The sequence below is a fragment of the Adiantum capillus-veneris genome, chromosome 22, assembly GCF_014529385.1.
Source record: "Adiantum capillus-veneris isolate H3 chromosome 22, ASM1452938v2, whole genome shotgun sequence".
Taxonomy (NCBI): domain Eukaryota; kingdom Viridiplantae; phylum Streptophyta; class Polypodiopsida; order Polypodiales; family Pteridaceae; genus Adiantum; species Adiantum capillus-veneris.
In genome coordinates this window covers 134673336-134690240 of record NC_140952.1, presented here as the reverse complement: position 1 = coordinate 134690240, position 16905 = coordinate 134673336, and the positions used below count along the sequence as shown (strand labels likewise).

The 16905-nt window shown below is 41.0% G+C and overlaps 1 pseudogene across 1 annotated transcript in view; it reads right to left on the bottom strand.

Moving 5' to 3' along the window:
- The window catches only part of LOC147430267 (uncharacterized), a 239045-nt pseudogene extending 228253 nt beyond the window's left edge, over positions 1-10792 (bottom strand). Inside the window, exons 1-3 of the transcript XR_015185774.1 lie at positions 10436-10792; positions 10088-10183; positions 9006-9071 (exon numbers count right to left, since the gene is read on the bottom strand). The product of XR_015185774.1 is annotated as an uncharacterized LOC147430267 (transcript). The remainder of the gene's footprint in view (positions 1-9005; positions 9072-10087; positions 10184-10435) is intronic.
- Positions 10793-16905: the final 6113 nt, after the last annotated feature.

Sequence of the window (16905 nt, the reverse complement as noted above, 5' to 3'; positions counted from 1 at the left end):
CAGATTTTGCAGATATTTTCACACGGATACGGGATGGGGAGACAGTAGCTGGATACACCCTTCGGGAAGGCTACTTGATGAAAAAGACTATGTTGTGAGTTACACAGCCGTTGAGGGAAAAGGTTATGACTGATTGCCACTGTCCACCTTTTACGGGTCACCGTGGCATTGCTACCACCATGAAAGGGGTAGAGAGAGATTTCTTTTGGTAAGACTGAAGAAGGATGTGGAAGAGTTTGTGCGCAGTTGCTTGGTATGCCAGAAGGTCAAGTTTGACAGGCATAAGGCACAGGGATTGTTACAGCCTTTACCCATACCCACCCGCCCCTGGGAAAATATTGAAATGGATTTCATTTTTTTTTATCTCCCGAGAATACAGAATGATCACGATGATTTTCCGATTACATGGCACGTCTGAGACGATTCTCTTCGACATAGACCCCAGATTTATGAGTTGGTTTTGGAAGGCAATTTGGGAGAACATTGGCACGTAGTTGCAGTTCTCGTCATCGTTCCACTTGTAGACTGACGGGCAATTTGAGATTGCCAATTCAGTGATTTTAGATTCATTGAAGTCTTGTATCTCGCATCAGAAGACTCAATGGGAAAAGAACTTACCTTTGGTGGAATTTGCCTACAATAACACGATACACTCTTCGACGGGGAAGACGCCATGAGAGATTGTTGAAACTGCTGCGAAGGTTCCATCCTTCCTGAGCACGAAAGATTAGAAATTTGAAGCGGATGAATATTCGCGAGATTTGGATACGGCTTTTGCCAAGGTTCGCGAGACTTTACAGAAGTCTCAAGAACGACAGAAAAAGGCAACGGATCGCCATCGTCGCGACTGGAAACTGAAGGAGGATGATTGGGTGCTCTTACTTTTGAGAAGGCACGCCTAAGAAAGAAAAAGGGAAAGGAGAGGCTTTTTCCAAAGCTTAGTATGTGATACTACGGACCTTTCCAGATTACTGACAAGATAAATGATGTCTCCTTCCGATTGAAACTGCCAGATACTTGGAGGATTCATAATGCATTGCATGTGAGTCTCTTGAACCCTGTTAAGGGTGATGTGCCTGATGATGGGGAGCCTGATGAGCAACCCAAAGTGGAAGAAAACGAGGAGATCCTTGTTCCTGAACAGATTTTGGCACACAATGATACGAAGAAAGGTAAAGTCCGAAGGTGGTTCTTGGTTAAGTTCAAGAACTTTCCTGCATTTGATGCGAAGTGGATGGAGGAGAAGGACCTAGCAGATACTCCTCGGATTGTGAAACTTTACCTCGATGTTTTGGTTTAGCATACTCTACTCCAAACGGAACCCAGAATTCAACTTGGCCGGAGATCTGGTGCAGTGGGATGCACAAGAGGGGAGTCACTCCACTCCTTTGTCAACAGATGCCTCGATTTTGATACTAAAGTCACTGATGTCTCTTTGAGCTTCAGGGATACTGAGAGCTGACAGTATTCTGCTGGGTGACTTTATGAAATGGAATTCCTGATTATGATACTGATTTGTTCTTGACTTCTTGTGAGTGCAGGAACTGATAGCCGAAATGACTGCAGCATTTTGGTCTGATTGATCTCGAATAGACATGGTTGCAATAGGGGTTAGTCAATCGGACATCGATGAGGTCCCGATTGGACCTAGATGTGATTGCTAGCTACATTGCCGATAAATCATGGTCTAAGATCCGAATGAATGTTGAATGTCATGTGATGTCCTGTGATGTCTGGTGATGTCCTGTGATGTCGTGTGATGTGACTGTCGATTTTGTACATGTGCTAGATGTGTGTTCCTAGTACGTAGGTACTAACAGTCAGTGTCTGCTAAGACGGTTTATGGCTTTTGTCGGTTTTGTAGGCGTAATCGCGGTCGATTACAATGCTTTCAAGAGGGGGGTATGTCACAAAGTGATGACGTGGCGGACAGCAAAAACCCTAATTTCTGCCAAAAACCCTAAAATTCTTGCAAACCCTAATTTTTGCCAAAAACCCTAAATTCCGGAAATCGCGGAGACGGATTATTATAAATAAATTTAAAAAAAAAATTTGGAAAATGATGAGCGACGCGAATTTTGCTTTTGCTTTTTTTTTTTTAAAAAAGAGAAAAGACTCTCAAGAGAGAGAGAACTGATGCTTTTGATTTTAAAAGCTTTTGGGGCTCTGCTTTTTATCCCTTGTAACCTTTAAATTAGTGGTGAGGGCCTCACTTCTCAGAGCATCTGGACGCAGAGTCTGAGAGTGAAACCCTAACCGCTCTCTTGTACTTTGATGATTGATTAATACAAAAAGAAATACCGAAAGGGGCGCCAGTCTTTGGGGCCAATATCTCTAGGCACGGAACTCCGCCGGGCCAGTGCAAATCTATTGTGATCTGTGAATTGTTTTGAAGTGGTTATTTGGTGCTGTCGCGGTTGATTCTTGACTTGAAGTGTCCAAGTTTGTTACACTATGCATAAATCTGATTACCTGTGAGACTGCAAACTGAATATCTAGCCTCGTATTGCATACATAAATAAGGCATCCAGCAGCAGTTTGATAAAGAGTAACATCAGCAGGATCATTAACATCATGAAGGCTCAATTTTCAAACCTGTTTCCATTGGAGTAGCACTAGGTTTGCAATCCTCAAGTCCACAATTACATAGTAATGTCGCTATGTAACTTGTTTGACATAAGGCAATACCACCATCACACTGCTTAAATTGTATGCCCAAATAATGATGCAAAAGCCCCAAGTCTTTCATCTTGAAAGTAGCATTCAAATCAGCCTTGAATTCAACAATGTGTGTCTCATTTGGACCAGTAATCAGCAAATCATCTATGTATAGAATGACGATGAGAAAAACATCACCCTCACGCTTTACATACAAGATGCTTTCTGTTGGACTGTTATGAAAGCCTCGTTTAACCAAATGAGTATCAGTTGTCTTATACCAAGCACGAGGCGATTGTTTCAACCCATACAAAGCTTTCTTACATTTGCACACTTTATCTTCTTATCCTTTCTTAACAAAACCACGAGGCTGTGTTACATAAACTTCCTCAAATATATCACCATTCAAGAAAGCAGTAACAATGTTTAATTGATATACACCCCATCCAAAAATGAGCTACCAATGCACATTGAAAACGAACAGTAGTCATACGACAAGTGGGATCAAAAGTCTCTTCATAAGCTATGCCTTTTTGTTGTGCATAACCTTTTGCAACAAGTCGAGCCTTCTAGCGATCAATCTGACCATCGGCCTTATGTTTCAACTTGTAAACCCACTTCGTACCAATGGCCTTTTTGCCAAGAGGCAAATCATATAAAGTCCATGTGTCATTTTCTATAAGTGCATTATATTTTGATTGCATGGCAATCATCCAATTTTCTAAATTTTGTGCTTCATCAAAAGAAAGAGGTTCCTCCACATCACATAAACTAGAAACAGCCAAAGCATAACAATCTGACGCATAAGATGCATGGCGAGAACCTGAACGAGCACGGCTAGACATAGGTGCATCTAATTTACTGTCACGCAAAGTATGTCCCAGCCATTTTGGCATACCTCTAGCCTCTTCATTCTCAACCCTTTCCGCATCAAGTACATCATGTATATCTGCATCAGTAATAGGTTGATCCGTAGCATTTTCTGAATCCCCCATAGGCTGTACATTTGCCTCATTGAATTTACATTCAAATTTCCACCATTAAAAAGAGGCAACAAAGTGTCATAAATGTCCTGCGAGCTCACAATACTGTCTCCGGTACATGATAACAAAGGCTGAATAGAATGTTCCACAAACACAACATCTCATGAAACCAAGATACGTTTTGTTTGCAGATGGTATAACCTATAACCTTTGCTTTCAGTACTGTAACCAACAAAAATGCATTTAACAGCCTTATCATCCAATTTTTTACGCTGTGTTTGTGGTACCAAAGCATAAGCTAAACAACCAAAAACACACATGTGATCAATAGATGGCTTCTTATCACGCCATGCTTCATAAGGATTCATAGACTGCAAAGCTTTCGTAGGACATCTGTTAGTGCATAAGTAGCACACATGATAGCCTCAAGCCAAAACGAATGTGGCAAAGCTTGACCCTTGACCATACATCGTGCCATCTTTGTAAGCGACCTGTTTTTTCTTTCAGCAATACCATTTTGTTGAGGTATACACGGCACTGTACATTGCTTAAATCTGTGTCAGGCATATAGTTTACATATTAAGGATTTTGCACGCATTGCCACACCAATGATTGATGTTTTGAAAGGGTTAAGACTCACCTCTAGCGCGTGGTCTTGTCCAAGGCAGTCGTCGAGGCTTTTGAAGCTCTCAACGTTGCAGTGACTTAAACTCCCTGTTTCATCCTTGCCTCTTGGGATGATCCCTTTGAGGTATCGACGAATGCTAAAAACATCGCCGTAGGAGCTATGCTTCAACAGCATGGCTGTCCAGTTGCATTTCTCAATAGAAAATTAATAGTGCAGAAAAGAATTACTTGATGTACGATAAGGAACTTCTCTCTATCATTCATTCCTTAAAGCATTGGAAGCATTTTTTATATGGTAGAGATTTTATTGTTCGTACTAATCATCCAACCCTCAAGTGGCTCCAACCTATGCCTAGTGTGCATCGAAGTGACCACCAAGCAAGGTGGTTTGACTGAATTTGTTTCAGGTAAAGCTAACCCGGTTGCACATGCGTTAAGTCGCAAAGGACAAATCTTGTCAAGGTCCACAATCTCCTTGAAAGAAGTATCTTTTGATAACATGAAAAATCAATATACAGACTTCAACTTTGGGAAGCAATGGTTGCATACTCTTGCGGCACAAGGGCCCAACAACTATCTCATTCGTGATGGTCTCTTGTATTTTTGTCACTGTCTTTGAGTCTTACCTTCTATACGGGAAGTCATATTGCACGATGCACATGATGCCTCACAAGTGGGCACGAAGCATGAATACCACTTTAGAAAAAGTAGAAGGATTGCATTCAAGGAAGACACAGTGTTTCACGATAGTTAATCGTGTGCATAAGTTTTGCATACTCATACCTTGGAAGGCCACAGTCATGGAATAAGATGTAGCACATTTCTTAATTAAGCATTGGTAACCCCTTTGTTGTTTGCCAAAGTCCATAATTTCAGATAGAAATGTTAATAACACTATGCCACATTTTTGGCAAGCACTCTTTGAAAAATTTCGCACTAAGTTAGAGTTCTCATCTGCATTTCATCCATAGTCAAATGGTCAAACTGAGATTTACGATCAATTAGCCTTCAATGTTTTAAAGTCATATGTGCATGATCAACAATCTCATTGGGAACAGTATCTATCATTGGTACAAGCGATTCTGAATGACTCCGATTCTAGTGCCATAGGTAGAACTCCGTATGAGGCAACATTTGGCCATCCGTTCTAGACTTTGTTGACTGGATCGTCAATCAGTTGCCTGATGCCAATGCTGTGAGCCGGTTACTGAGAATGTGAAGCTTCGGCTAAGCAAGGCTCAGGAATCTTATTTAAGGCAAGCTAACAAGCATCGTCAAGATGTTACTATCAAGGAAGGGGATTGGGTGTATCTTAGAATCATGAAGCAACGTCTTAAGCAAGTAGAAAAGAAGTGTCCAAAGTTGTCTTTTAGGATGTATGGTCCATATCCTTCTTGAAGAGAATGAAGGCGAGATCATAGACGAAACTCAAGTCATGGAGATGGAGCAGATTTTATTGCATCGCTTTCGGCACGGCTCAAAGAAGTAAACACAACAGTACTTTTTGAGGTTCAAGGATCGCAGAAACCACGAAGCAATGTGGGTTGACGAAAATTTCTTCACAGATTACCTAGAGTTGTTGGCAAACTACAAGGAAGCCATGAAGCTCGGTACCAGTACCTCACCTTAAGAAGGGGGAACATCACGTTCACATCTAATCCTGTGTGCATGTGGACAAGCTCTAACTCCTACCTCTAGGGTTTAGGCCAGCCTAGGAAGTGTTCTGGCACCTTTGTGAGCCTATACACAGGACGTGCATGTCCAAGCACTTTAGTTAGTTGCATACCCTCTGATCACACACGGTCACCCCCGCCAGTGTCTGCTAGGTGTAGGCACTGGAGAGTGGTCTCATTTTGGACGTTAAAATTAGATCTGGCATCTGGCCCAGGTAGTTAGTAGTATATAAAGAAACTCTCATTAATAAGTATATTTACTGATAAGTGACATTTGCCCAGCATTAATAAAGTCGTGTGGTTATCTAGAAGGCTACTGCTCGACTTATCTTGCAAGGACTATATAAGAGACCCCTTGGTACTCCTTTGATTCATTTAGTACAATACCCCATGGGCAGCAAGCGCTCATAGTACCCTCAAGCATACGCACCCTCTCCAATGTTCTTATCGTCTCTGGCATTTTCCTCTAGCACTTACCGACACCAGCCTCAACTCTTCCAGAACCGCTATTGTTTTCAAGCATCAGCCCATCAGCACCTCTAGCGCCAATAGATCCATCAAAAGCAGTAGAGTTTTTGCATCAGATCACCCATAATAGATTTTAGTCCAAGACCTCGTCGAGTTTGTAAATCCAAGTCAAGTTTACTAGTGTTTTCTATTTTCATCCCTTAGCCTCTCAGATCCAAGCATCTACCGCAGCATCGCATCAGCAACTCAGCATCTAGATCCATTGTATCAGGATTGTGCAATCTAAAGCAAATACCATTCCAGCAATAGAGTGGAGGGCCCTTGGAGGGGGATTTGGGACTCCATTTGGTGTTAATCTTCTTTCTTTCTCTATCACTCACAATATCATTCTCTCTTCTCTCTCTCCTTGTCTATTGCACAACTCTCTCAAGAAGCAAAAGAAAACTTGTATGCGTATTGAGCACTCATCCTAAGGTATCACCATCAATCATTTCCGCTGCACCTAACACAAACAAAGAACCACAGGAAAAAGTTGACGATGAATTAGAGAGTTTCAAAGACTCACAGTAACGTGCCAACGGACAAGGAGCCTAAGGAGCAACCACCAGGTTCTAGCGCACAAGGAGGAAATTGAAGGGTAAGCTGGTCCACCGATACTTGGTCTAGTTCAAGAACTATCCGGCTCTTGATGCAAACAGGATGGAAGAGGAGGATTTAGCAAAAGATAGATAGATGGATGGATGGATGGATAATTGATCATGGAATTTGCACAAAACTCTTCGTTGGTGGAAAAGTATTCTTCCAAAGACTTGAAGTGAAAACTGCCTCTCAACAACAAAGGGTTTATTTTTTGGGACACTCTCACGGGTACAATTTTCCTGATGGGGTCCTAGCACATTCGGGCGTTGCTTCCTCTCTATGTTGCGTTGCCACCAATGTGCTGAGATATTTTATTGCATTGTTCTCATTCTCAAATTTTGTTTCGTGAGGTTACACCTGCTGCCTTTTTGGAAGGCTCTACGTGAATTTTTGGCCAGGGGAATCCATCATTATCAGAATATGACTACTTTCTTGCTTTGGTGCAATTTTGGGCCCCTTTGGGCTGTTAATCTTATTTGCATTCGTATTCAGTAGGCTTTTCATCATGGTAGCAATTAGCCAGGTTTACCCTACTCATACTTGTAACTTTTGTACTCAAACTCCTTCAGTCTCTTCGTGATTGTTTCCACTTGGAGATATTTCACTCCCAACAGTTCGAGGTTTTCTGTAATTGTTTGTAGCTTTTTGGCATGGCTTTTACCCATTTTGGATGGCCATGCATGTACATTATTGTAATCAATGGAAATTTAGTTTCACTAAAAAGTGTGTCTGTGTGTGTGTGTGGGCGCACGAACTTTGTTTTGAATGAGCGTAGAACAGCCAAGTTTCTACTAGGTCCTTCTACCTTAACTTGGCTCCATTGGGTCTTTGTTGCATCAAAACCACCTCCAAGGACAAATGAGGTTGGGCAGTCAAAGTGTGGTGCTTTTGGTGGTGATGTGGTTCCGGGATGCTAGGTCCTGACAACCCTCTGCATCTTTTGGCCCCTAACACATTTTTCAAGCTTCTAATGTTGTTTTTGGCAATAGCAACCTTGAGCAAGTGGCTTGTTCTATCTTGAGGTGTCCCTGGATATAGTTTGCGGTTGTCATCTTCTGTGCTTTGGTAGTGGTGACTACTAGAGCATGAGTTCCGTGTCAGCCTCTACTCACTTTGGTGTTTCTTATTGGCTTCTTCATCCTCATCTCAACTTTTTGGGCGCACATCCTGTAGAAGTCAAACAGGACTTGCTCACCTCCCTGTACTCTTTGTACTCTTTGCCAGCAGCTTGGTCTTCTAATGTGCACAGGCAGTTTCTCACTTCAACTTCTATTACAGTGCATGGCGCTCAGGGTTCTTTTGCACACTCCATTGCCAATGGGCAGCTGTCTATGTGGTACTGCTTTGCAGTCTAAAGCTGTACCAAGGCTCGTCTTTAACCCTTCCACATTGATGTTACATACCTTCTCTTTACCTCCATATTCTAATGCTCAGGCAGATGCTTTGCATATAATAAAATATGCTTTTCCAGAAAAACCAACCGCCCTCCCCTTCCCCCCAAAAAAATGAAAAGAGCACCCACAAACAGCCTTAACACCCAAAAAAATCCTGTCTAAAAACTTCAAAACAGCTTATGCCATGTCAGATATAGAAGCGTCTAAAGTAGGCTCTACATTTCATGCAAATTTGAAAGTCAGCAATGGATTACATGTAAAACCATTGTAAGATCTCTAAGTGAAATCCATCTATGACTAAGCAAAATAAACTTAAAGGAATGTCTGTTTGTCCATTGTGCCCACCAAAATAGCAAGCCCTTTTTTGCAGGCAAGCACAAAGCTTAATTTGCCATAGCAGTAGCACTTTCAAATCTAAATACTTGTGAAGTTTAGCAAATATTAAAGCAAAAAGTGTTCAAGAATGAATTATAGCCTTGGATCTGGCAAAACTAGCTCCCTGTCAAAATTCTGAAGCGAAGCTTCAAAGAAGAAACAAAACAAGTGAAAGCAAAAAGACCTACCAGATTGCTGAACAGCACCTCTTTACTGGACCCTAAAAATCCCGCTCGCTTTTGAAAACTAAACCACTGCATAGTAATATAGTCAATAATCAGCAAAAGTCTTCTGAGCTAAATCAAAAAAGATGCACATAATTCAAGCACTCCACCTATAGTTTGTCACATAAGGAGTCCCATTCATTTGATATGCACCCCCAGCTTTTGTACAAAATATAAAATATGATTGCTTGAAGACACAAATACTTAGTGATCTTTGATAAAATATATCACCGTATTATGCACGAAAACTGTAGGGTATGGGCTATGTCCTATGGCCCTTGGGACAACCCTACCTTGAAGCACTTTCTTAGAGTTTCCGTAGTCGAGTTGGAGCCTATGTGGCATAGAGTCACATGACAAACCATGTGTAACCATTTGTACAATGACCCTTCTGAGGTAGCTTGTGACACGTTTTAGGGTTAGGGTTTTTGCGGCTAGACGAGAACAGCCTTGAGTAGCATGTCCCATGCTCCAGCTCGCATCAATTAGTGAACTGAATATGTCCCATTTGCACTCCCTTGCATCAATTGAGTGTTTGCACATTAATAGACACCTATACATCCCACTTGACCCATCCAACGAGAGAACATTCACAGCAATTGTGTTTGCTATTTCACAGTGCCATTATCCATCTTCACCAGATAGAATTTTTATTATGTAGTCTTGTGTATAAATTAACACCAAGAAACCAGCCAATTAATGCCTTCTCGAGTCGATTGTACTCAAGTAGTTGAGTGCTTTCTCCATTCATTAGAGTACGTAAAATGCCTCCTTGTGGTCACGGAGTGGCATTTTGTTTCCTTCATGTTTGAGGTGCTTTCTCCATTCATTACTTAAAATGCCTTCTTGCGGTCACAGAGTTGCATTTTGTTTCCTCGTTCCATAAACACATTCACCACATTCCTTTACCTCAGCCCCATGCAAATTCCTTTTCATTTAAGCATATTTCAATGAGTAAACAGCACTACCTCTATTTTCAAACCTGCTGCTTTATGAACATGCTGTGTTTTCAAGATGATGTCAGAGCGGGAGAGACACACCCATACCTCATTAACTAAGTGTTGAAAGCGTTTCTCAATGTCCTGAGGCATGGTGGCGTCTTCTTTGCAAGACTCAGCTTTTTGCTGCTCCATTCTAGCAAGCTGTTGAAAACAAGGCAACGTCAACTGAAATGCTTTGTTCCCAAGATCTAATTTTAGATAGAGATCATTTCCGCTAAGTCTGATCCCCTTCTCCTCTAATTTTAAGGCCTTCTTCAGACTATCTACTCGTTTTTGAGAACAAAGAGTAGACCGTCTGAAGAAGAGAACTCAAAATTGAGGATCTTTATGCTGCTTGCAGAAAAGCTTATGTTTAAGACCAGGTACATCATAGCATCTAAGCGCATGACTTACAATCGAATCAAATTGCAGATGTCAACATGAGATACAGAAGATCAAAATTCTTTGTGTGCTTGCTCAGCAAGAAATTGTGAGCTTATGCTAGCTTCAGAGTTAAGCTTTCTGTCCCCCCCTCCAACTGGCAGGAGGAGAGCAGAGCACCTGCGGGGCTTCATCATGCGTCTGAAAGAACGACCACTTTTACGGCAAAAACATTGAGAGATGAGAGCTCCTCATGCAAGCCGTCTGTTACTAAAAGGGAATCAAAGGAAGCATTTCCATGCGAGAAAGAGAGAAGCGCTGTGGTGAGCACTGCTGCGTGTGTGGGTGCGCGCGCCAACTTCTCTTTCCTTCGACTTCATAAAACAACCGCTCAGTGAAATAAAATTTCCTAGAGAGGGTGTACTCATGCAACAATACTCGCTCTCAAAAATGCTCCCCTTGTGCACACATGCAAAACACACATAGGGTGTAGTCCATTCTCGCTTGATTGGCCATGCAATAGAAATTTGTTGATGTGGTTTAGTGTTGATGTGTTGTTGTAGGTAACAAATAGTTTGTTTACATATACTACATTGAAATAGAAAAATGAACTTGGACTGTTGGCCTAGTCATCGAGTAGGTATCTCATCTGAGTGTGTAAGGTAGAGAACGTCTTTTTGTCAAGCTACAAGGAAAACCAAGTGAGTAGTTAGATGCTTTGTCATGCAATGAGGAAATGAAACAAACTACATACTATATATAGTGCATGTCATATAGAAGTATCGTGGAGAGTCGGCATAATGTCTTCCTAAAAATTATAAAGGAACAAAAACCGTGCTCTGCTCTATATTAGAGAGGTGGAGGTTCTAAATTAGGGTCTAATACTTGGATAACCATAGGGGATACACACATTATTGCAGTACTATATTAGCATGGGAAGTATTAAAAGAGTACTAAAATGATTATTTGTTGATGTATATGGTATTAAAAGCAATTATAAATGTAACAATATAGGAAGTTTGTTTTTCTATTGTAGTCTCAAGATGGTTTATGGGCGGATGCAAAAAAAAAAGTGTTTAATGCAATATGGCCAATGGTGGAACATCCTATATGCATATACAGAAATGCATGGAAAACAATATGCTATATGAGAAAGATATTTGAGAGGTTCTTCAAAAAGTAGGTGTAGCTATAAAAGCATAACAAGCTGGCATCCTTTGAGAAGGGTTTTTGTTGTTGAAGATTTGTGCTCTCATCTTACTATGCAATGTGTGAGTATAAAACTCTAAGACACTCCACCACTACTGAGTTGATAGACTTTGACCCTTATGCTCATCTCTTCCAACATGAGTGACATGACTCAGATAGGCTCAACTTTTCTAGGTTGAGCGTAAGCCTAATGACTATGACTCTTAGCACAAAGTTTATTAAGACTTGAAGCTTTAAGATTAACCCTTTGCTCATTTTTCAGAGCAGTAGTCTGACTCTAACTATGCCAAAGAGTGTTTTTGCACCTTAGCAACTTGAATTTTTATAGTCTTGTGCTTACCACAAACATTTCTTTTGGTAGAGCTACATTTGAATCTTTAAAAAGTGGATTATTGAACGACGAAGTTGGCAATGAAGGTTTCTTTTGCCATACATGTTTATCACCTTTGAATATGTAACCTTTAAGGTTGTTCTATCCTACTTTGATCATGAAAACTCCATTGTCAGTTTGATTCTCCAAAAAGGCCCATTGAAAGGGTCCGTTGCTATTGTTGTAGGCCTTTCTTGATTTTCCACATTTGAACTTGGATTGGGATCATTGGAAGACTTTGGAATTCAAATCCTCCTATTATCTTTATATTTGTAAGATATGCTGGCAATTCTTGTGACACTCGCACCTTTGAATCCAACATTAGTGATACCTATAACAATTTTCTACCACTTGGAAAGGATAGTAATAGCAGTTTTTCTCCTCTATAGCTCGTGTTGCTCTAATCAGTAATGACCAAGGATGACATCTACATGCAATTTCTTTGAAGGCATCGCTTGAAATTTTACTTGCTCTTCATGCTTCTAGATCTCGAGAGTAGCAACCAACAATTCCCCTTGAATTGCTACCTTACCTATGATTGTTTTGCTCTCCTGCTCACATCCCGAATAATCTCAAGTAACCTTTGAATGCTATGCAAAACCATATTGTACTTTGCTTCTTCATTCAATAGAGTGATACATGGAACACTTGCTCCACTTGCAAAATAAGCAATATAGAAATCCTTGTTGGTGGTTCTATTGAGGATATATGCTCTTCTTCTATTGAGATTTCATCATACCGTAGCTAGGTCTCTAAAGAAAGTGGTTCAGGTATTTGTGCTCCACAAAAAATTGTATCCGTTGAATCATTTAGAATTAATGGAAATACCTTCTAATTTTATTTTGAAGCTCCACTTGGGTCCGTGTTGACTTTCTTCTGTAAGCTTTGTTATGTTGGTTTGCTTCCTAGTTTTCCACAACCTCAATCTCATTTACTTCTTATCTGGATGGTACGTCCTTCTCAACAGCTCTTGTGGTTGTCACTTTTTGTTTGTTGACAACATTTGCTATTACATGATATGCGTCACACTTATCTAGAGTTTTGTTGGTTAGAGTTGAAACTTCTACAATAGCTCTACCGTGGTATTGGTCTCCATTTGTGCTTCACACAAGGATCTCTCTCTCTCTTTTGTCAATGACAATGTTTGGTGCTCTTCAATCATGTTTATCTATATAGAAAGCATCTCTTGTGAAAATCGTAACTCTAGAACTATCTAGGCTAGTGGAATTCCCAAACCATGTTGTATTGTACATCCTTTACTATCATCACATGACATTGAGATTCTAGGATCTAAGAATCTATTTGAATGGTAGTGAAAATTATTCCCTAGCATTCTCCTCGTATTCTCATGTTTATGAATTTTGGAGCATCACCTAGTTGAGGTTGGCCACATTTTAGCCATGTTCGAAAAGAGATGAGTTTCTTGTCTAGCTGAAAATCTAGCTTTGCTTCCCTTGATAACTTATCTCCTCTTTGATAAATGATGTCACACTTTATCTTCTCAAGATATCCTTTTGTATTCGGTGCTCATATTGTGGTTGTTTCCCTTGGTTGAACTTTGTCAGCAACTTCTTTGCTTTGATTAGTCTCCATAATAGATTTTGATTGTGATGTTGCACCTTTTTCTCAAAATTGTAGTGCATTATCTTCTTGCATTTTGTTACCATATACATGTAGTAGTGATGTATGTGAACACACTAGGACCGTTGGGGCATTTTTTCCCTCTTTAGGAGGTTTTTTTCCCCGTGCATTGTATATACGCCCATCACTCTAGGGCTATCTATCTTTCCATTGCACACTAAGTAACACACTCTCAGTTGTGTGCCTTGAGCTTCCTTCATCTTGTCCAAGTTGTGTGCATTTCTCTGCAACTCTAATTCCAACATTTGGTATCAGAGCAGGTGCCGTCCTCCTGGGCTTAATTACCAGCAGCTCCAGCACACGCTTGCTCGCTTTCTTCGATTTTTGTGAGCTTTGGCGAGCGTTCGCAGGTCAAAAAAAAAGGGGCAATCTCGTCAAGCTTATTCTGCTCAAATTTCAGATTCGGGCTCATTTCGGCCTCCGTTTCCACTATAATCAGGTCTGTGCAGGCAATTTCGTCATTTTGTGGAGAATTTCTGTTAGTGCCAAATAATGCATAACAGGTCCCATACAGTCTACTATTGGTTGTGCTATATAGCACATGCTAGTCTCACTCAATTTCTCCTCATTTCGGGCAGTTTTTACATTAGGTGCATGCATTTTCCATGGCTGACAACAACACAGATGTGTAAGAGATGTTTGTTATTGAGGACAGATTGGATGGGGACAATTACCCTATGTGGGCTTACATGATGCAACATGTTCTTGTGTCAAAGGGTGTCTAGAATATTGTGCAGGGCATTGATGACGTCCTTGTTCTGAGGATGTAGGCGTTGTTGAGGATGTTGCAGGTCTTGCTGCAAGAGTTGCTGCTATTAGAGTTATTTTGCCTACGGCAGAACAAGCTCGTTGGGATGTAAAGGATGTGCAGGCTCATGCATTGATTGTGTTGTATGTGAAGTGCACCATTACTCCTCACATTCGTTCAACGAAATCTGCTAAATAGGCTTGGGATATTCTGGCTGGTCTTTATGCAAGCCGTAATGAGGCAAAAATTGCTTTGCTGCGTAAAGAGTTGGAATCAAAGATTATGCACGAAGAAGATGATATGGACACTTTCCTTGTTGCTGCTCGTGTCAAGTATATCAATGAGCAACTTATTTATGCAGGTGACGTCATTTCTGACCGTTCCCTTGTGCAGACTGTTCTTGATGCCTTACCAAAGTTTTGCTAGTACTTGGAGACTTATGACCCAAGGAAATCCTGAAATTGTCAAGTTATGCACATTGCTTTGCAGGAGTCACTTTCCAAAAAAAAACAGGACTAGGCAGCGTGCAATTGAGCAGGCTTTTATTGCTTCTCAAAGAAAGGGTGGTAACAGCAATGCAGCCACTTCTTATGGTTCTGTTGCAAGTGGAAAAAATTCTGTTCCTAATGCTTCTGCTGGCAGCAATTCGTCTGGAAATTATGGTGATAAGGGCAAAAAGAAGATGCGTTGCCATTAATCTAAAGCTAATGATCACTTGATCAAGCAGTGTCCTAAGTTAAAGGCCAAAGAGGCTAAGAAGAAAGAGGGTGGTTCCATTGCAAATGCAGTCATTGTTGAGTCTTCTGTTAAAGGAGACTGTGATGCTGATGATGCGGAATGGGCTTTTAGTGCAGAGTGCACTTACAATCCTGTTGTCCATGATGCATGAATGTCAGTTGCTGCAAATTCACATGTGTGGTATTTCGACAGTGGTGCTACAAAGCACATTACCTCACATCGTGAATTGTTCACCTCTCTCGGTTCTATCCCTCATGGGAATTCAGTCACTTGCGCCAACAATGCCTCTTAACCGGTTCAGGGGGTTGGAAAGATTGTGCTTACTGCTGCAAATGGCAGTTCTTTCACACTTGTTGATGCACTTTATGTCATAATAACTAATATCTAATTTTCCTAAATGATTTTCTCATGTTAAACTGATCATTTAATATGGGAAGTACCAGGGGAGAAAAAGCTAGAATATTGGTTAAGCTGGTAGACTGGCCATAGCAGGGATCCAAAGGAGAGAAAATAGGGATCCAAAGGGGGCCATCTGCAAAAGAGCAATGTGCAACAATGGGCGTTAAAGACCCTAAGGTTCAGCCCATTAAGACTTCGAAAATGCTAAGGTTCCAAAAATTCAAAGGTTGTGTCCAAAGGTCAAACACTAGGGAAATTGGATGCTTTGTGTGTGAACCAAAAAGTCTTCAAAACTCCTACAAAGGAGGGGGCAAGCCTTGCAAGTAGGAGATGAGAGAGAAACACACACACACACACTTACAAAGCTTCCTTTACACAAAGGAAATGAGGGACACATGTCAACTCCCTGCCCAAATGCCCACAAGGTGCACTCAAATCCTATTGGATGGCCATGGAGGTGGACCAATGAGAATTAGGTTAGAGTAAATCTAGTTTAATTAATTTAAAAACACTTAATAAAAGAACCAATAAGAATTAAGCTCTCTAGAAGACTATTGGACAGTCTCCCAAGGGTCCAATGAGCATTCAACAGCCCAATGGCTTGCCTGATTCCTATTGGCCAGAAGACAAAGGGTCCAATGAGAGTTTAGTAGCATTAATTAATTACCTAAAGCTCTCACAAAAGGGGAAAGGGGGACACATGTCAGAAGGCTATCACTTATGCTCCTTAATTCTCATTGGCTAAGCTGGGAGAGGTCCAATGGGGTGTTAGCATGAGTAAATTGCATGAGAGGTCCACCAAGAGAGAGAGGGGGCTGAATTTCTCAAGGAATTATTCCACACACTCACACTGGCTCATGTGTGAAGCAAGAAGACTCTCTCTCTCCTTCTCAAGCTTTAATGGAAAGCTTATCACCTACTCCAAGCTTGTGAGAAGGAGGCCTACACCAACAACTCTTGGCTTTGTGATGCAAATCCAACCAAGAGACAAGCTTCAATGCATGATCTCCTCTACCATGCTAATTACTAAGCTATCCTATGCTAATATGAGTGATTATGTGAGGAGATGTACATCTTTCTCGTAAGACTACTCATTCTTCCTCTCAATCTACTCTCATACCCCGCTAGCTCTCACCATCTTCAAAGGTGTGTGAGGTCTTGGGTCTGAGACCATGAGGGAATTGATGTTGTGTTTTATAAGTGTTCTTCTTAGTGCTTGAAGCTTCCATCTTCATTGCACTAGCTAGTTATTGAAGGAACACAAAGGATTGTATTGCAAAATGTCTCTCTTGATGGGGGAAACCTATAATACAAAGCCTTTTGGAGGGGAGATCGGCTCCATGTAAATCCGGTCCTCAACTGTTGTCAATATCTTAATTTCTCTCTCTCTAGAAGTAT